Source organism: Glycine soja, chromosome 15, assembly GCF_004193775.1.
Source record: "Glycine soja cultivar W05 chromosome 15, ASM419377v2, whole genome shotgun sequence".
Classification (NCBI taxonomy): Eukaryota; Viridiplantae; Streptophyta; class Magnoliopsida; order Fabales; family Fabaceae; genus Glycine; species Glycine soja.
The window spans coordinates 23729420-23752280 of NC_041016.1; the positions used below are offsets into that span (position 1 = coordinate 23729420).

At 31.8% G+C, this 22861-nt stretch overlaps 1 non-coding gene and 1 pseudogene across 1 annotated transcript; both read right to left on the reverse strand.

Moving 5' to 3' along the window:
- Nucleotides 1-2439: 2439 nt before the first annotated feature.
- On the reverse strand, nt 2440-3081 carry LOC114387873 (annotated as a pseudogene).
- Nucleotides 3082-19367: 16286 nt separating this feature from the next.
- On the reverse strand, nt 19368-19474 carry LOC114388764. Its single transcript, XR_003661561.1, has one exon. It is a non-coding gene; the product is annotated as a small nucleolar RNA R71 (small nucleolar RNA).
- Nucleotides 19475-22861: the final 3387 nt, after the last annotated feature.

The following is a 22861-nucleotide window of genomic DNA, read 5'->3' on the forward strand; positions in this document are numbered from 1 at the left end:
TGCCTTTCTGAGTGAGCTTGAACAGAGCTCTGGTAGGATCGTCATATTGGGACGACGCAAAGTGAGTACGCAAAGCTTGGAGGAACACCGGCCAAGAGGTGAACTGGCCATTGGTGTTCATCCACTGAAACCATGCGAGGGCGTAGCCTTCCATGTAGAATGACGCAATGCTAAGCTTGTCCTGCTCTGGAGTACCATGGTACTAAAAAAATTGGTTGATCTTAAAGATCCAATCGAGTGGCTCGGTGCCATCAAACCGAGGCATGTCTAATTTCATTATGTGTGTTACTGCAGGGACAGGGGAAGGCGGAGGCAAAGGTGGTGGAGTGGTTGAAGAAGGTGACAGGGCAGGGCTAAGGCGCTGGATAAGTTCATCAATTTTCAAAGTCATGGAATTCACAGACTCACCCAGGTACATATGTTGATTGGTGAGACGAATAAGGGCTTCCTCAAGGCGGTCTGAGGAACCCAGGTTCTTGTCAGAATCGGGCATGAAGGCAATGAGAGCACCAATTGATAGGGGTGTTAGTGGCTGGCTTCGAGGGCCAGTACCTCCGCAAGCAATGGGAAGAGAAAGGTTCAGAAGGAAAGGCAATGAAGGATAGTAACTTTTCTTATTGATTTCCTAATTATTTACATAGGTATATATAGAACTACTGCTAACAGAATTTGTCCTAATCCACAGGGAATATTTCTATAACAGAATTTGGTTAGGAATGTCTCCTAGCAGCAGACAACATCATTCAGCAAATCATCACTGCCAGGTCAGCTCTGCTTTTGCATTCTCAAACGAAATCTTTGAGGTATGAAGGCCTCGTAATTGTTCTCTTTGCTTTTGCCATTCGCACCCCTGGCTTTGCTATTGTAGTTCCTGCTTCCTTTTTTGGTGTTGTCTTTGTTGTGCTATCACAATGTGATCTATAAAATTATCTCCAAAGTGCTTGCTAACAGATTGAAAGGAGTTATGGGAAAATGTGTATTTGAGGAGCAATCAGCTTTTGTGCCTGGTAGATCTATAATTGATAATGCTTTGGTAGATTGTGAGGTTCTTCATTATTTGAAATGTAAGCCAAGGGGGAGGCAAGGGGACGGGATATCTTCATGCTATGATGATTAAACTTAAATTTCACAATGAGTTTATTGTGTGGATTATGTTATGTGTATCCTTTGTGAAATTTAAGGTATCCATAGAAAATGATGTCTATTCTGTAAGGAGTGCATATTTAATAATTATGCATGGATTCACAGACCATATGAGCTATCACGTGACTGATGACTAGAGGATGTTATGGCAATTGCAAGTTCCACCAAGGATGAAAAACTTAATATGAAGATCATGTAGACAATGCTTTCCCATAAGAGCTAATATGAAATTTTGTGGTGTTGATTGCCCCATTGTTTGCCTGCTTTGTGAAGTTGACGTTGAAACTATAATGCACTCCTTTGTTGTGTGTTAGATAAATATTAGGTGCTAGGAGCATTTCATCTATGTAATAACATTGAGTCTTTTGCTCAATTCATCTTACATTATTTAGAAGGTTGGATACCTAACAACAAGTGGCCATTTTGTTATGGAGTCTTTGGAGATGGCACGACGATAGGTTGTAAGGTAATGAAACCTATCCAGATTCACAAGTGATACAACAAGGTGATGATTTTTTACAAAACTGGTCTAGAGCTCAACAAGTGAATCATGGTAGTCGTTCAATAGATTCATATATGCACTTGAAGATTGCCTCAACTAGGTTCATTTACTTGTAATGTCGATGTGTTGGGTTCTTAAAATGCCACAACTCAATAGGAATTGGCATTTGTGCTTGGGATAACTGTGGAAGATTTATTGTTGCTATTGCAGACAACTTTGCATGAATGCCAATAAATGAGAAGCTTGGGGACTCCAATAATATTTGAAGTTCATGGAATCTATAGGGCTTGAAAATGTTAAGATCGAGTTGGATAGTAATTTAGTGACAAACAAAGTTATGAACTCAAGTGTTAACAATTCTAAGCTGGGATCTTAGTTCACGATTGTAGTAGATTGGTGGCCTGTAACTCAACCTTTGAGATAGGTTGTATCAAGAGACAAGCTAATGTGGTAACTTATGAATTAGCTAGGGCAACTTTATTTTATCCTAATTGCTATACTTTTAAGCATGCTATTTCTTGTATTGAGCAATTGATTTTGGCTTAATTAAGTTTTTCATACCTGAAACATAGTTAGTTTTCAAAAAACTACCTAACATTCATTTTTTTCCCTAGATACCTAAAAAAATTTGTGTTTCATTTTAGTACCTGCCATCAAGCTACATCCGTTAAGTGATGACGTGCAGACGGAGTGCCATGTCATCATGCCTAGTCACTAACCATGTAAGCACAGGTTGCCACATCAACGCCACATCATCAACTTCTTCCTCTTCTCCACCGTCATGAAAAATGTCATCAAATGAAAAGGTTTAGCACTTTTCGGTCTACGTCAGGAGCATAGTGATCTCTGATCCCGCTCTCCAAACACGTTGTCGTTATCCCGGACTCCTCAGAGTTCATCGACGGAGATCCCGGCCAGCGAATTTCTTGTCGGCAACTGAAGCTCACCACTTTCTGCAGAAAACTTGGCGTCAACCAGAGATTGAGATCCATCATAGCTATCTGAAGCTTGGCGAGCTCTTCAAATCGCTTGCATTTACCGCCAAAACCACCCTTATCAGACCTCAAACCCAGGAACCAAAAGTTTGGGTTCAGATCTCGGACTCTCCACTTGTTGGTACAAATAACTTCTCCTTCGGAGGCATCATCGGCGGTGGGAGTGGGAGCATCTAGGCCAAGAAGCTCCGGCACGGGCTTGACGGTGCCACCGCGGAGCACCGTCTCAACCACTGTCTAGCAAACGTGCCAGTTTCCGGTCCACAAAAGTCCCACATCACCATTGACAAGGTTCATCATTCTTCCACACGCTTCAAACAATAGAGATTGAAACAGAGGTGCATAAAAGAAAAAAAAATATCAGAGATGAAAAAAAAACGAAAGTAGGATACAAGACTTGTTGCAACCCTTTCGAAGGACACTACACCCATTACAACTCATGCCTCTTTAGGGTAAGAAAAAAATAACCTCAAGTTAGGAGAGTGTGTGGTTTATGTTTTGTTGTGGTTGTGAAAACTCTTTGCAAAATCACCTCACATGAAAGTGAGAGAGACAGAGAGGAGAACAAAGAGAAGAAAAACGGGGAAAAGAAGATGGAGAAACGAAGAATGGAACTTTGAGAGGAAGAAGTTGATGATGTGGCATTGATGTGGTGACCTATGCATACATGGTTAGTGACTAGGCATGATGACGTGATACTCCATCTGTCACATCATCACTTAACGGAAGCAGTCTGAAGACAGATACTAAAATGGAACGCAAAAATTTTCTATGTATCTTGGAGAAAAAATGAATGTTAAGTAGTTTTTTGAAAGTGAACTATATTTCAGGTATGAAAAACTTAACTAAGTCATTGATTTTTAATGAAATAATATGAGTATATTCTAGTTTAAAATGTATTGTTGGAGTTAAGGGTGATGAGTTGAAGTTTCATCTTTAATATTGTGATAATTTATTTTCTAATTTTCATAAGTCACATCATCCATTACAACAATATCATGTTGTGATACTAGAAAGATCAAAACTATATTTAAATTTAAAATTTAATACATTAAGAAAAGGTAAAAATAGCACTATGAGATAAGTTAGAAATACACTCCTTAGCACAAATTTTTAAATACATATTTTACTACTAATTAGAATTTATTGAAAATCACAAATTTATATATATCTCATCCTTTAATGAATTTCACCCATGATTTTGTAATTAACAATAAATTTAAATTATTTGATATTAAATAGGATTTCTTATATTTAGATAGATAGACATTATAACTTTTAACTATGATGTCTCACCTACTAAAAAATCTTTTGTTGCTATATTAATTTCTCTTAATATTTATAATTATAATTGAGTTTTATTATAATTAATTATTGTCTATTATTGTGTTGTACTGAGAATACTTAATATCTTTTATGATCATATAAAATGTTATGAAAGAGACTATAGATATAAAAAAAATCTTAATAAAGTTATTAAGTGGTCCTTCTCTAATGTCTTAAAGTTCTCCTAATATTTTTTGGATAAATTTTTTCCCTTTATCATGAAAAATTGGAATATCAATAAGAATCAAAGGGTACTCTTTGTTGGGTGAAGAACCAAAAGGAGCTTTAGAATAACATGATGTTGGTTGGTGATAGGGTAAGAGTGTGCTTTCTTGAAGGAACGTACAAAAATGGTTGGTTTGCGGACGAAGTAAGGCACTGCCTCTTTAGCTTTTGCAGGCCAAAGCGAAAACAACAACAACATCACTACTTCTTTGATAATAAAGATCTTAGGTTTTTTCTACCAAAAAAAAAATGAAGGTTTTCTGAGTGTTACATAACCTAACTCGCATTAAATTTGGAAGTTGAAATGGGCTCAGCTCACGGTGTAATTGACACCTGATTAATTTAAAGGCAATCTTATTAGTCATGACAGTGTAATGACTTTTACTTTAACTCGTGAATTATTCCAAACTCAAAGCAGTTTTACGATATATTTTGAATTTTGTATTATTATATATTTAATAATATTTTTTATATATTATCATGTACTGTCATTTTTTTATTAATTAAATAAATATATGTTGCAACATTTGATAATATTGTCATAAAATTATTCACTTAATTGCATTTTCGGTCTTTTTTCTATTATTATTTTGCGAATTGGTATCTCATTATAATTGTGTAATTATGTTTACTTAACATTTTTTTGGTGAATTAATTAACTTTTCATTTAATAATTAATAAAATTTGTGACGCAATAATCTAGTAGAGTCTTACATTAACACGATTGTGTTGACAATTTGACATTGTACTAGTAGTGTAATAGAGTGGCTGAGAAAAAAAGTAGTGTAATAGAGTGTTATTTTAATATTTTCATTAAACATCAAATGTCAAGTTATGAATTAAGCAAAAATTGAACGGTTATTAAAATAATAAAACAAATTTGCAAAATGACAGAGAAGCACGAAAATAATTTTACATTAAGAGTATGCTTGGGTAAGATTTTTTCAGAAGTATTTTTAAAGAAAATAAAAAAAATGAGATGAATTTTTTCATAAGTTGAAATTAACTCTTCATTAGTTAATTTATAAAAATTCACTCATATATTTTTTTTCTAAAAATGAAATAACATCTAAAAATTAATTAATGATTTAGTTATGAAAAACTAATTTTGGTTTATGCAGATATTCATTTATTTTTTTTGTCCTAAAAGTTCTTATAGAGCCTATCAAAACTTAGAATTCCTACTAGTTAGATTAAATTAAATTATTAACAATTCTAAGTTGTCATTTTTATGAGCCTATCATGACATTTGATAGCTTACTGCATGATGCACCGTGGATGGCTTGTATTGATAGTGGAAGCATTTCTGTTTTCCAGTCACGATGCTCTTTTCTCTTGGCTTTCTTTGAGTGGATATAACATTTTTCCATACGTGTTCTTCAAGTATTAACTCTTCACTTGCAAGTTTATTCATGTGATATTTAGAGAAGGAAAAGAGAGCGGAATTCCACACTGTTTTTTACCTAGCCAGTATTCAAATATTTGAATATTAGATATTTAATTAATTTAGCTTAAATTTGAGTTGCAAAATTTTATTTTATTCACAAATGTTAATTGTTAATTTTTATTAGTGAAATAAATTTAAACTCACAATTCGATCTCTCTCATTTTCTTCTTTCACCCATGAAGTGAAACTTATAATTCCTAATTTTTTTTATCAAGTATTAACGAAATTACTGAGGTAAAATAGACACTTTGTGTCTAACTCAATACATTTTAAAATAAAAAAAGTTAGTAAATGATTTATGAATGTAATTATAAGAATAAAATAATAACTTACAAATATAATTATAGGAATAACATAAATATAAAGATGTGTACATCAAAGCAACCTTACAAATACAATTATAGGAATAACGTAAATATAAAGATGTGTACATCAAAGCAACCGTAACCGTAATCTTTATATAGTTATAGATTAAATGGAAGCCGAAGCTATTACAAAATGATTCAACGGGGTAACCTGACCCCTACAAAATTTCTAGCTGATGTTCGTACATCTAACAGAATATATGAAGATTATAAGAATTTTAATCACAATTTCAAATTGATGTCCGAATTACTAGCTTTGATTTATGCGTTTCTCTATTATTATTTTCGTCTGTCAAAATTTATTTAATTATAAATATTAGTTTATTTAAAAATATAATTAATTTTATTAAAAAAAAATTAAAAAAAGTTATTAAGTTTTAACTTCTTTTTTTGTATAACCGGAAGCGAGGTAGTAATTAAAAAAGACAAGATAAGTAGACCGTTTTCTTTTTAGGAAAGAAAGAGATAATTACAGTTATGACAAAGTAATAAAATAAATAAATTAATTAACGTAATATCGTTCTTAACATGTGTATGATTCACATTTTAGAAAAAAAATCATTGAAATAATATAACTTCTTGTTTATAAATGAATATATACATGACCGAATTGGATTGATTATGTCTCATAAAACTAATTAGCTAAAAAATTATTATATATTGAAAGCTGAAAAATTAACTGATAGTTGAAGACTTATAAGTTATAATTGGTAAGTAAAAGTTGATAAACTAATCCATTCAATTATAAGTGTTTGACAAAAATATCTGTTAAAGAAATTGAAAAATATAAAATGACATAAATAAATATATTTAACTGATATTTTTATATAAATTTTAATTTTATTTTATGGATAAAAATATATTTTGAGGTATTTATAGTTATAGTTTTTAATTAATTCTAAACATTTGTAATTTTTTATTTACAGATAAAAAAATTTAATTATATATTAGACATATTGTGTTTTCTATTATTGATCTTATATTATATCTTAAAATATTTTCAATCAAATTTAAAATAAAGTAAAATAAATATATTATCCATCATTATCAATATGTTATATAATAAAAAATTAAAAATGAGAAAATCATATATTATGAAAATAAAAATACTACCTTTTTAGTAGAAGAAGAGAGAAAAATTATAATAAAATCCTATCTTATAAAGTGAAGATTAAAAAGGAAAATTAATAAATATTTAAGGGTAAGAAAAGAATAAATATAAAAAGTTAAAAGTTAGAAGTTAATATTTTAAAAAATACAAGTGTTTAAAAAAAACACTAAAAATTACTAAAAAAAACTTATTTATTTAACAATCAAATAAATTTTTGGCCTAATAAAATTAAAAACTAACTTAAATGTCTTATTAAACATAACTAAAATATTTTAATTGAATAGATAAATTTGTTAATATAGAACCGACTTGATTATTATTCAATCGATTATTAGACTAAATACAAAATATATAAATTTGAATATTATATAAAACTAAGTTATAAAATTTCAAAAAATAAAAAACTAAAACTAAACATATATTTTTACAATTATAAAATGTATTATAAAAATATCATCGTGTTATATAAAATATATTAACTATTTTTAATCATAAAGAGAGTTACAACCCAAACAAAATTTAAGGAATATTATGATAATTCCTTTAATATGAGGAGGTATATATATAAAATAAAACATTATATTTATTATTAATATATCCACTTTAAATTATAAGTTTTATGTACTATTTTTCCCTCTTTAGAGTGGAGAAGATGCACGCTTCTTTTAAGGATAGGGTATCAAAGAAGTAAATCTCAATAAAAAAAATAAAAAATAAAGTTATCAAAGAAGTAGGCGGTGTTTAAGACATGATGAGATGAGTGGCTATTATGACCCAAGTTTATAACATGATTAAGGTCAATCAGTTAATCACTCAAACCAATTGAAGCAACTTTTGGATTTTCTCTAATAAAGGCACTCAAGAAGTGATAAGAGTGAGAGCACTTAAGTAAATTCAAAACTTATATCTAGTACGTAGTCCTTCTCTACTAGGACTTTGTGGATGTTGATACTGCTCCCTCCATTGTAAATTAATTGACGTTTTAATATTAAAAAAATTGTATTGATTGACGTTTATAGCTTTTAATAAAATATTAAAAATTTATTTAAATTTTGTCTTTTGATAAATTTCATTAGCATTTTAAATTTTTTTTAGTGAATCATTTTAGAATATTTAATAATGTGTTTATAGAAATTAGGCTTAAATGTAAGTATAGTCCTTATTTTGTTCTATCCGTAATTTTGGTTCCTCATTTTTTAAAATCGAGATATTTAGTTTTCTTATTTTTAAAAATGTATAATTTTAGTCTTTTTATTTTAATTGAGAGACATCTAATCCTCATATTTTAGAAAATTTATAATTTTGGTTAAATTTTTAATTTTTTTTTACGATTTTATTTCTTTTCTTTTTGTCCAATTTAACCTAAACCTAACATATTATTTAAGGTATCATTAAGAAATAATTTACTTAATTACAAAATATGAAATAAAAGAAAAAAAATATAAGTTTAATTACTCATTTGATTCTTATAATTTCACAGTTCGTATTTTTTAGTCCTTATAATTTGAAAGTGGTTTTTTTAGTCCCTATAGTTTATATTTTAATTCTCTTTTAGTCTCTATAGTTTACATTTTAATTCTCTTTTAGTCCTTGTAATTTGAAAGTGATTTTTTTAGTCTTTATAGTTTGCATTTTAATTCTCTTTTAATCCCTATAATTTGAAAGTGGTTTTTTTAGTCTTATACTTTATATTTTAATTCCCTTTTACTCCTTATCATCAAAATATGAGTAATATTATCAATTACAATTAACTAAAAAAATATTAGCAAATAATTCATAACTAATTTATTGCACGATAATTTGTAATAAAAAAAAAATAGTTGACAATTTATAACTAATATATATATATATATATATATATATATATATATATATATATATATATATTCGTAGTAAGAACTAAAAGGAAATTAAAATATAAATTATAGAAATTAAAATATATTCTATGAGGTGTTTGATGTCTAGGGTATATATTTTATGGGGCCTTTCCCTGTCTCTTTTGGTTTTGTTTATATTCTCCTTGCTGTTGATTATGTTTCAAAATGGGTGGAAGCTAAACTCACCAGAACTAATGATGCTAAGGTTGTTGTAGATTTTGTTAGATCTAATCTGTTTTGCAGGTTTGGAGTCCCGAGAGCCATCGTTAGTGATCAAGGCACCCATTTTTGTAATAGATCCATGTATGCCTTGCTCAAAATGTATGGGGTCGTGCATAGAATTTTCACACCATACCACACCCAAACTAATGGGCAAGCTGAGATTTCAAACAGGGAGATAAAAAGGATCTTGGAGAAGATTGTGCAACCGAACAGAAAGGATTGGAGCACCAGGCTAGATGATGCTCTTTGGGCGCATAGGACTGCCTACAAAGCACCCATAGGAATGTTTACTTATCGGGTTGTCTTTGGCAAGACATGTCATCTTCCTGTAGAGATAGAGCACAAAGCCTATCGGGCTGTAAAGACTTGCAACTTCTCAATGGACCAGGCTGGAGAGGAAAGGAAGTTGCAACTAAGTGAGCTAGATGAGATCCGTTTAGAAGCCTATGAGAATTCCAAATTCTACAAAGAGAAGACCAAGAAGTTCCATGACAGCTTGATAGCTAAGAAGGACTTTGTGGTTGGACAAAAAGTCTTATTGTAAAACTCTAGGCTCGGACTCATGAGTGGTAAGTTGAGGTCAAAGTGGATTAGTCCTTTTGTGGTGACTAATGTTTTTCCTTATGGTACAGTTGAGATCAAAAGTGAATCCACAGATACAAGCTTCAAGGTCAATGGACACCGGCTAAAACCATTCCTCACAAATCCCTCCTTAGTGGATGTAGTGGTGGAGGAGACCTCCTTACTTCATCCTACTTCTCTTCCGCCATGACTTAGGGAGTTTTCTTTCTCCTGTCTCCTTCTTTACTTTTATTGCACTTGTCCAATTATATTGATTGTTTTGATTGTTCTTGATCTTATGATTGTGCTACATTGAAGACAATGTGTTGTTTAAGTGTGAGGGGGGGGGGGGGGGGGGAAGATTGTTCTTTAATTTTGTTGGGTATTCTAGTTTAATTTTATTAGGTTTTCTAGTTTAAGTTTGTTAGGTTCTAGGTTAATTTTGTTATTTTGGTTTTATGTTTGTATACAACGTTGCATGTTCCTCTTTGAATTTTGGGTTATGTATAGGTAATGAGTAATTGTTTTTGAAATAGGAGTTTCTTGGCATTTTGTGAATTGAAATCCTTGTTTTTCTCTACATGTCAAGTTAGTTTTGAAGTTCGAATTGAAAGTGATAGATTTACCCCTAGTGAGAATTTCAGCCATCATCATCTATTTTAATTCGGTGTGTTTTGCCTCATTGATTGCTTGCACAATAGCCTTGGCTTGACTCTTGTTGATACTTCTTGCTTCACATGCATGTTGGGAGATGATTTAGGCATTTTATTCTTATAAGCCTCTAGTCAAATGAGTCTACCTTGAATTAATTCCTTTGATAGCCCTTTTGAGCCTATATTCCACTTTCTTTGTTTTGAAGCTCATTACAAGCCTTAAGTGAAAAACCATGATTTCACCCTACCCTTAAGGAATTTTGGAGCTTTGGAATTGTTTTGGGAATAAGTGTGAAGGGGGGGGGGGGGGGGGTGGGGGGGGGGGGTATGTTTCATTGGATGATATGTTTTTGTTGGCCATGCTTGATGTATATACATATATTGCCTAATTGTTGCTTTATTTTTCAATGCTTTCAATTGTTACTGTTCACGTTAAAAAAAAATTAAAAAAAATAAAATAAGAAGGAAAAAGAAAAAAAAAATAAAAATAAAAATAATAAATAAAAAAAGAAGAAAAAAAGAAAAAAAGAATGAAGTTGAATAAACGAGGTCTTGGTTTGAAGACTTGGATAGGTTTAAGGATTTGGTTGATTTTGTTTTGGGTTTACTTTTTAATTTTGGTTTTGGGGTTTACTACTTTTTCTTAGTTCCCACTTATTCCCCATTGCTCCTCTATTCCTTTGGGTTTTAGCTACCATCCGATACTTTCATCTACCTTGTCCTTGACCCCATTACAACCTTAAAAGACCTTTTGATCCTCATGTGCATGTGTTTGTGATTTGGTTGTCAATTTTAGAGTCTTGCTAAGTCTATGTGGTGTTTATTTTCATGGGTGCTCTGAGAGTAACTAGTAGTCTAGACACTTGAGAGATAGAGTGCATATCTTGTGAGACTTTATCACTTTTCATTTTTGAGCTGATTTACTATTTTGCCATGTTTGAGATGCTTGGATGGTTTTCATGACGACCTTAATTCTTTAACTCTTTACGTGTTACCTGTTGGATGTTACCCATTCTTTTCATTCCTTGAGATTCATTGAGAAATATGTAATTGTTGTTGTGCCTTGTTAAACATAACTAAAATATTTTGATTGAATAGATAAATTTGTTAATATAGAACCGACTTGATTATTATTGGATCGATTATTAGACTAAATACAAAATATATAAATTTGAATATTATATAAAACTAAGTTATAAAATTTCAAAAAATAAAAAACTAAAACTAAACATATATTTTTACAATTATAAATTGTATTATAAAAATATCATCGTGTTATATAAAATATATTAACTATTTTTAATCATAAAGAGAGTTACAACCCAAACAAAATTTAAGGAATATTATGATAACTCCTTTAATATGAGGAGGTATATACATAAAATAAAAAATTATATTTATTATTAATATATCCACTTTAAATTATAAGTTTTATGTACTATTTTTCCCTCTTTAGAGTGGAGAAGATGCACGCTTCTTTAAGGATAGGGTATCAAAGAAGTAAACCTCAATAAAAAATAAAAAAAGTTATCAAAGAAGTAGGTGGTGTTTAAGACATGATGAGATGAGTGGCTATTATGACCCAAGTTTATAACATGTTAATCACTCAAACCAATTGAAGCAACTTTTGGATTTTCTCTAATAAAGGCACTCAAGAAGTGATAAGAGTGAGAGCACTTAAGTAAATTCAAAACTTATATCTAGTACGTAGTCCTTCTCTAATAGGACTTTGTGGATGTTGATACTGCTCCCTCCATTGTAAATTAATTGACGTTTTAATATTAAAAAAATTGTATTGATTGACGTTTATAGTTTTTAATAAAATATTAAAAATTTATTTAAATTTTGTCTTTTGATAAATTTCATTATCATTATCATTTTTTTAGTGAATCATTTTAGAATATTTAATAATGTGTTTATAGAAATTAGGCTTAAATGTAAATATACTTCCTTATTTTATTCTATCCTTAATTTTGGTTCTTCATTTTTTTAAAATTGAGATATTTAGTTCTCTTATTTTTAAAAATGTATAGTTTTAGTCATTTTATTTTAAAAGAGAGACATCTAATCCTTATATTTTAGAAAATTTATAATTTTGGTCAAATTTTTAATTTTGTTTACCATTTTATTTTTTTTTCTTTTTATCCAATTTAACCTAAACCTAACATATTATTTAAGGTATTATTAAGAAATAATTTAATTAATTACAAAATAAAAATAAAAGAAACAAAATATATGTTAAATTACTCATTTGATTACTCATTTGATCTCTATAGTTTCACAATTCGTACTTTTTTAGTCCCTAAAATTTGAAAGTGGTTTTTTAGTCCCTATAGATTTATATTTTAATTCTCTTTTAGTCCTTATAGTTTACATTTTAATTATCTTTTAATCCTAATTTGAAAGTGATTTTTTTAGTCCTTATAATTTGGATTTTAATCCCTATAATTTGAAAGTGGTTTTTTAGCCCTATACTTTATATTTTAATTCCCTTTTACTCCTTACCATCAAAATATGAGTAATATTATCAATTACAATTAATTAAAAAAATATTAACAAATAATTCATAACTAATTTATTGCAAGATAATCTGTAATAAAAAAATAGTTGATAATTTATAACTAATTATATATATATATATATATATATATATATATATATATATATATATATATATATATTCATAATAAGGACTAAAAGATAATTAAAATATAAATTATAAAAATTAAAAAGATTACTTTAAAACTATATGGATTAAAAGATAATTAAGATACAAACTATAAAGACTAAAAATTCCACTTTTAAACTATAAGGATTAAAAGAGAATTAAAATATAAATTATAGGGACTAAAAAAATCAATTTTAAACTATAGAGACTAAAAATATATGAATCGTAAAACTATAGGGACTAAATGAGTAATTTAACCTAAAATATATGCAAAATTAAAGATTAAATCAAAATTATAGATTTTCTAAAATATAGGATCCAAAATTGTGGATATTCTAAAATATGGGGATCAAATGTTTGTGTTTTGAAATAGGAGATTAAAATTACGGGTTTTTTAAAATAAGAGAACTAAATGTCTCAATTTTAAAATAAAAGAATTAAAATTATGAATTAAGTAAAATAAAAGAACCAAAATTACATTTAAACAAAAAAATTAAGCAAGAAAATAAAAACATTTTAATAAAACCGTCTCCAAGTAAATACTATTATTTTTTAGTAATTATTTTATTGGGAGGAGATTCACTTACTCCAAAATAAATACATTTAAAAAAGTTACTTTTAATCTGAATCCTTTATTTTATTTCAAACTAACGGCTAAGATTAAAGCATTAAATTTACTCACGTGACCTTTTAACTTCTCATCTCGTGCAAGCATTTTCATCTTCTAAATCTTGAATTTATAATGGTCATAAATCAAGTGCATAGATACCAAAGATTCGCAACCCATTGCCGTTTCCTTAGATTTTATCCTAAGAAATAATAAAATGCTAAAAGTGGAAAGGATGTGTGATCTGTGTAAATCAATTAATTTATCACGCTTGTAACTGTGTCCAAGATAGGCCTTTTAAGTGTCAACCGCTTTTGCAAATGACTATTTAATCTGATAGTCATGGCTGAATATTCGAGGTTCTGTAGCAAACAGTTCATGTGCAAAAATCTATTATTCACTAGGATATTTCGACAGAGTATCAAAAACAAAAAACAAATCGTTGTTCCAATTAGAACTCCATCAATTTTTTTTTTTCAAAAAGAAAAACACCTAAGAATTAACTTGAAAGGTTTCACGTAGTTAAAGTCCCGATATGGCTGCGGCTTTATGCTATTACCCATCACTCGGCTGGATCGCATTTATTCTGACAACAAAGAGTGCGAATAATTTGTAATCTGTTACCGTTCTGGTGCTGGAGAATTGATGCGTGCGGAAGACAAGATACATGACTAAAGGTCACCTGAGAGAGTTTAATGGTTTAATATTAACCGTTGGTTTAAAATAAAATAAAAAATTATACTGAGAGTAACTTTTTAAATTTATTCTTGGAGCAAGTGGATCTTCTCCCTTTAAATATGTATATGTGGAAAAAAAATCAATAGGAAAGGAAGATAATATTAGTGCTCTAATCCAGGAATACCAACATAAGAGACCGGAGCTCAGCATCTATAGGGGGCAAAAGTCAATTGATTTGTGACTTTTTGTAATTTAGTGTTTTTTTTTTGTTTTTGTAATTTTTTTTTCGTTTTAATTTTTATAAATATGTTTTTTTTGTTTTTTATTTATTTTAGATTATACTTTAAATAGTAAAAAAATACTTTGAATAATAAAAAAATATTATTTAAAGTGTTTTAAAGATAAAAAATAAAAAAATATATTTTGTAAAGACTAAAATAAAAAAATTACAGGAACACCAAGGAAAAAAAATACTAAATTACATCAACGGTAATATGTATTTAAACCTTGATTTATATATAAAAATTAACTTCAAACAAAATCAGTTGCTTGATTATGATTATGCCTCGCAAAGTAACCATATTAGACTTCTAGGTAAATCTATTTATGGTTTCAAATTATGGATCAGATCACGTGAAGCTTTTGCAATATTGCAGTTGTAAATATCTGCAAACTGCATGCACACAATAATTGTGACGCGTTTGAAAATCACAAAACAAAAAATGTAACAACGACACGATAGAAACAATGCAACTAATGTAATAATGGCTACATTGGATTGCAACAGTTCACACAAATTGTTTTCCATTCTTTTAATTTTCTTTACTTTAACATACAACTCACCATAAACTCTTTACAAATTATTTGTAAATCTAAATCAAAACACATGGCTTCTCATTTCACTCTCTTCTTCTTCAAGACAATCCACCATTAGAGAGTATGAGACCTTGAATTTTCTTGACTCAAGGGACCTTGTAATAGTACTCTTTTCGAGTTTTGAGACTAGTTCCGTGGTAAGAAACTTTCCTTCTTCCTCTCATCTTCTATTTTTGTCATTTTCTCCATGAGAACTTTTGGAAGTTCATAAAAGTGTTCATTTTCATGGTTTTAATGTGGTTTATATTGGTTTTTGGGGTGTAGGTGGTATGGATGGTGTGGAGTTGTTGTGTGAGTGGAAGAAAACTTCCATCTTGGACCCAAAGTTCCTTCCTTTCCTTCTTCCTCTTCACAAAGTCATCTTTTGAGTTTGAATAGTTAAGATGAACTTTATCCTTTTTTCTAAGCTTAGGTTGTTATGGATTGTTTTCAATGTTGCTTCAAGATGAATCATGTTGTTTAAAAATGGAAGTTTGAGCATTTGAGGTTTTGAGTTTTGAAACTGGGGTTTTTGATTATTTGATGAATATTGATGAAAGTTCCAATTTGTAATGAGTTCTGATGTTGTTTATGTATTGGAATTGATAGAAAATGGTTTGCATTTGTTTTGGGATGATTTGGAAGCCATGAGAGACAATTCTATAAAATTTTGAAATTCTACAAAATTCGCATCCAATGACTAGCTTTGCGTCCAATGAACAATTTTGAGTCTAGTCCAATTTTGAGTCCAGAGATCAGTTTTAAGTTCAGTAATTAGCTTTTAGTCCAATGATTAGTTTTGAGTCTAGAAAACTAGTGTTGATGTGGATGTGATTAATGTCTAAATTAATTATTTTGAGATCTTAATGAATATATAATGATGCGAGATGTGATTGAGATGATGTTTTATGATTATATTTGACTTTATGTTGAGATCATGAGATTTACATTCATGAGTTTTTGTGAGTTGTTACAAGAATTCAAGGTGTTGAAATGTCTTGCTAGGTTTATTGAACTATAGGTGGGTTCATGATTGTAATGAACATATCAATATTGAATCTATGATGTTATAACCTTTTATGTTGTTAAAATTGATGAATGAAGTATATTCATAATGATGAAAAAAATGTATTGATGATGTAATATAATGTTGGATTTGAACGATGATAACATGCATGCATTGATGAATGGCATTGCATATGAATCGGAACATAAGTTGGGGTGCTAAGAAGACCCTCAATCTAGTATCGAAAGTTGTCGTGGTGGCTAAAGTCTAATGGGCCTATAGAATGGATGGGTGGGTGAATCCTTAGATAGATTAAGGTCTTTACAACCCTAATCGAGGTAAACCGTTACCAGTGCTTATCCATTTTTTTATAAAACCACACTTCATCCACAAGGTTAATTCGAGTCTGCCTGAATGGTCAGATCATAAAATGTGACTATATTAAGGGATGTGTTTGGGTTAATTGCTCTAGAAGTGAAATATTTTGGGAGTAAAGAGTCAACATGATTGATGTGTCATCATTTTCTCATATTTCTTAACCCTTTTTGTCACCATTTTAATTACTGATTAGCCTTAATTGTCAAATTAATTATGCAGTTTTATCATTTGGGCCTACTTGATTAATTTTGTGTTTTTAATTTAATTTCAGGAGAATTATAGGCAATTGGGCTTGAATCCAGAATTGAGCTTGGACTTGAAGAGAGCAGACTATTTTATTCTACCAAATCTTATCTTATCTCATCTAGATATTATTTAGATTTGATCTCATCTAGATATTATTTCATCTAGATCTTATCTTATCTTATCTTATCTAGATTTGATCTTGTCTAGATATTATTTCATCTAGATCTTATCTAGATATTATTTCATCTAGATCTTATCTAGATTTTATTTTATTTATGGGCTTGGATTTAAAACAAATTTGTAAAGCTTTGGGGCTGAAAACTATATAACAACACCAAGGTTCTAGTTTAAGCTCTTTCTCTCCTTTTTCGTTTTTAGTTTTAGGCTTCTCTTCTTGTTTTAGACACTTTTTTCATTTTGGAGAGAAAGATTAAATTTAAGTTTTGCGATTCCAGTTTTTACTATTCACGTAGCAATAAAATTTCGTTTGCTGCTTCAATATGCAATTTTGTTCTCTACAGATTAATGGAAGGCTAAGTCTCCAGCGTTGTTTTCTCTTGAGGATCAAGCACAACTCTCTTTGAGGTTCTATTATTACTATTAAATTCTGATCGGTTTCTTCTCTTCACCAATTATTCTGTATTTGTTGCTATTGATCCATGCATGCTTAGTGCTTGATTAATTGTCTCTGCGCTTAATTTATGTTCATGCTTAATGATCGTTCATGATTAATTGGTGTATGTGTTGCTTAATCACATAATGAATGCCTTATGTTAAATTTCGCTTAGTAATTTAATTTAGGGTTGGATTAAGTGGTTGAACTGATAAAGGATAAATCTCCGTAACCTAGGATAAGAGACTTGCTTGTGAATCAAGGGGAAACAACGTGTTTCAATTCTGATATTTTCTATTTCAAATTTACTCGCTGTTTAATTTACAAAAACAAATAACCCCCCCCCCCAATTCGTTACTGTTTTAATACTATCTGTTATGAACGTTTGGTTGACCATTGCTCGTTTGGAGAAAACCTAGGATCACTTCCTAGATACTGCATTTTTAATGTTTATTTGATTCGGGTATGACCTCGATCAAATTTGGCGCCGTTGCCAGGGAGCAGTGGTCCAAAGGTTCATAATAGCTAGTGATTCATGTTTTATGTTTAGTTGTTTTACGTTTACTTTTTTTTGTTTAGTGTGTTCGTGTTGTGTTAGTGTGGTATTCTGTTTTATTTGATGTTTTGTTTTGCAATTTAGTAGTACCCCTTGTTCAGCGCTTTCCCTATTTCAGTTTATTGTTTTGCTGTGAATAGTGCTTAGCGACGGAATTAGAGACTGATTCTGCGTTACTGTTCACACAGCATTACATTAGCGACTGAATTAGCGACGACTGTTTACAATTTAATTGGTGATTTTTGTTTTGATAGTTAGGGTTGTTATTTTTGGCTGAATTTTTGTGTGGTAGGTTCCTTTGACTCATATTTTGTGTGAAAAATACCAGGAACACTTGGTGTGGCTGGATTTGAGAGATTCAAAAAAATTTGAGAACTTATTTTTTGCAAAACTTAAAACAGCCATAACTTTTGCTCCGGGTATCAAAACGACTATTATTATATATGTATTTGGGGTAGAAAAAAATTTCCCATACCATGGCAACCCAGCAAAGCTTGGTTAAGGTCTCTAACTATCCAAACTCTCCTGTTACTAAGTTTTTTTTTTATTTTTCAAGTTTTATTGTTCTATTTTTCTAAACTTTCCTTAGGAAGTTTCCATAGTTAGACTTTGAATTTTTGTTTGAAATTTTTTGTGCTATCTTTTCATGATTTTAGGGTGTTCCTCACAAAAGTTCAGCTCATTTTGATATCATTTGAGTATAGCTGTAGTTTTTCCCCCTTGTTAGGTGCTTGTTGAGAAACACATTATTTGCTGCATATAGTGCATGACTAGGGACAATCAAGGTGATTTACAATCCTTTGATCCTGAAATAGATAGAACCTTTCATAGATTAGTTAGGCATAGTGTGCATCCTGGTCATTCTGTGCATTGTGAGCATTTTGAGCATTCTCTTGAGGGTGATTCTGAATATTTTGATTTTGAGCATTCCACTGCTAATTTTTATACTGAGAACATGGCTCAACCTCCACCTCATGAGAGGACTCTTAGGGAGATGGCTGCACCTGATTTCACTTATGAAAGCTTGTGCATTCAATATCCTGATGAGGATGTTCCATATGTTCTCAAGACTGGACTAATACATTTGCTGCCCAAGTTTCATGGTCTTGTAGGTGAAGATCCTCATAAGCATCTTAAGGAGTTTCATATTGTTTGTTCCACCATGAAGCCCCCGGATGTCCAAGAAGATCATATATTTCTAAAGGCTTTTCCTCATTCTCTGGAGGGAGTGGCAAAAGATTGGCTATACTATCTTACTCCCAGGTCCATTTTCAGCTGGGATGACCTTAAGAGGGTGTTCTTGGAGAAATTCTTCCCTGCATCTAGGACCACTGCCATCAGAAAAGACATTTCAGGCATCATGCAACTTAGTGGAGAAAGCTTGTATGAGTACTGGGAAAGATTCAAGAAATTGTGTGCAAGTTTCCCTCACCACCAGATTTCTGAACAACTCCTTCTTCAATATTTTTATGAGGGACTTAGCAATATGGAGAGGAGTATGATTGATGTTTCCAGTGGTGGAGCTCTTGGTGATATGACCCCTGTTGAGGCTAGGAATTTGATTGAGAAGATGGCTTCCAACTCCCAACAATTCAGTGCAAGAAATGATGCTATTGTTCTTAGAGGAGTCCATAAGGTGGTCATGGATTCATCTTCATCTACTAAAAATAAAAAGCTTGAAGGAAAATTTGATGCCTTGGTCAACCTAGTAACCCAGCTTGCCATGAATAAGAAATCTACACCTGTTGCAAGAGTCTTTGGTCTATGTTCTTCTGCAGATCACCATTCAGATCTTTGTCCTTCTTTGCAGCAATCTGGAGTCAATGAGCAGCCTGAAGCTTATGCTGCAAACATTTATAATAGACCTCCACAACAACAAAATAATTATGACCTTTCAAGCAACAAATACAATCCAGGTTGGAGGAATCATCCAAATCTGAGATGGACGAGCCCTCCACAACAACAATAGTCTATCCCTCCTTTTTAGAATGTTGTTGGTCCAAGCAAGCCATATGTTCCTCCTCCAATACAGCAACAGCAGCACCAGTCACAACAAAGACAACCAACAACTGAGGCTCCTCCTCAACCTTCCTTAGAAGAGTTAGTGAGGCAAATGACCATCCAGAATATGCAATTTCAGCAAGAGACAAAAGCCTCCATTCAGAGTTTGACAAATCAGATGGGGCAGATGGCTACTCAGATGAATCAAGCTCAGTCCCAAAATTCTGACAAATTGCCTTCACAAACTGTGCATAATCCGAATAATGTGAGTGCCATCACCTTGAGGTCTGGAAACCAAATTCAAGTGCCTCCACCAGTAGCAGCACCTGCACCTGAACCTGTCAAGCTTCATTCTACACCTGAAAAAGAGGATGAGATAGTTGCACAAAAGAGAAAGCTTCCTAACAAAATTTTTCATGCAGGTGGACCTTTTTCTAGTAATTCTGACTTACAGCAGCCCCCTATCCCTCTTTCATTCCCACCTAGAGCGATTCCAAACAAAAAAATGGAAGAAGCAGAAAAGGGGATCTTGGAGATCTTCAGGAAAGTAGATGTGAACATACCTCTGCTAGATGCCATCAAGCAGATTCCAAGATATGCCAAGTTTCTAAAAGAGCTGTGCACCCACAAAAGGAAGCTCAAAGGCAATGAAAGGATTAGCATTGATAGGTAAATCTGTTCCTCACATTCCTGAGAAATGTAAGGACCCAGGTACTTTCTGTATACCTTGCATTATTTGGAACAATAAATTTGAGAATGCCATGCTAGATCTAGGAGCATCAGTTAGTGTCATGCCTCTATCCATTTTCAATTCTTTATCTCTTGGGCCTTTGCAATCTACAAATGTGGTGATTCATTTGGCAAATAGAAGTGTTGCTTACCCCGCAGGTTTCATAGAGGATGTGCTGGTTCGGGTTGGTGAACTTATTTTTCTTGTTGATTTTTATGTTCTTAATATGGAAGAGGGATTTTCCCATGGTTCAGTTCCAATTATTTTAGGCAGGCCATTTATGAAAACAGCCTGAACCAAGATAGATGCTTATGCTGGCACATTGTCTATCGAATTTGGTGATATTGTTGTTCATTTTAACATTCTTGATGCCATGAAACATCCATCTGAGGATCATTCTATTTTTTGTGCTGAGATAATTAATCAGATTGTTGATGATTATATGTTTGATTTTGATTCTGTTCTTTATGGTAGGAAACATCCATTTTTATCTGATCTGCATACTTGTCATTCCTTTTGCATTGAATCTGAATCTGAGTTTGAATTTGATCCCGTGTCTGATTTTTATGCTGAAAATGAATCTGAATTTGAGTCTGGTTCTGATTTTTTGGGTGTTGTACCTCTTGATGTTGATTTTTTAGAGTTAGAATGCACTATCCATGTTGCAGTAAGTACGTATACTTCTGACTTGCTTTATGAGGTACAGGCTAAGGAACCTTCTTCTCCTCCTACCATGGTTCCTCCAACTGTTCAGCCACCACCCACACTAGAGTTGAAGCCCTTACCATCAAACCTAAAGTATGCTTACTTGGAGGACAAGGATAAATTTCCAGTGATCATATCTGCCTCCCTTGATGCCAAGCAAGAAGAGAAGTTGTTGCTAGTTCTCAAGAAGCACAAGAAAGCCATTGGATGGACTTTAGCAGACATTCCTGGTATTAGCCCATCTACCTGCATGCATAGGATACTTTTAGAGGATGGAACTAAGCCAGTGAGGCAGCCACAGCGGAGACTCAATCCCGTTATTCTAGATGTGGTGAAAAAGGAAGTGGCCAAGCTCTTACAAGCTGAAATCATCTACCCCATTTCTAACAACCAGTGGGTGAGTCCAGTTCAAGTGGTTCCTAAGAAGATAGGCCTCACAGTGGTCAAGAATGAAAAGGGTGAGATTATTCCCACAAGAGTGCAAAATAGCTGGCGAGTCTGCATTGATTATATGAGGCTGAATCAGGTAACCAAAAAAGATCATTTTCCCCTGCCTTTCATTGATCAAATGCTTGAGCGCTTGGCAGGTAAGTCTCATTACTATTTTCTTGATGGTTTTTCTGGTTATTTACAAATTCATATTGCTCCTGAGGATCAAGAAAAAACCACATTCACCTATCCCTTTAGCACTTTTGCCTATAGGAGGATGCCCTTTGGCCTATGCAACGCCCTTGGTACCTTCTAGCGATGTATGCTTAGCATTTTCAGTGATTTCTTAGAGAGTTGCATAGAGGTGTTTATGGATGATTTTACTGTTTATGGATCCTCTTTTGATACATGTTTGGATAGTCTGGATAGAGTTCTTAATAGATGCATTGAAACTAACCTTGTGTTGAATTTTGAAAAATGTCACTTCATGGTAGAACAAGGTGATGCAATCCTACCCCGCAAGGGCATTGGATAGAAAACTCCAAGTAGATTGGGCCAGAGATGCAAGAGAAGGCCCTAGGGTTCTTATGAGCCTTAGGGTAGATTTCGGGCCCATGGGCTAAGTACGAGCCCACTTATCTTTGTAAATATTAGATTAAGGTTTCATTATTTTTGGGCCTTGTATTTAGGGCTCCATAATGTAGGTAGGGTACCCTAGAAATATAGGATTTTTCAGCCCTTGTATTTTAGGGCACCTAGACTAGTTTTTGTATTAGGGGTAGTTTTGTAATTTCACATACACTAAGTGGATATTTGATGTGTGTGGTTGGAAATAAATTTAATTGAATTGGTAGAAGCCCAATCCAATTAAATTTTAGAGGGGGAGGTGAGCATTTGCTTACTACACCCCATTGCCACATCATATAGTCACACTTTGTGCATGTCCTTCATGCTTTTCATGC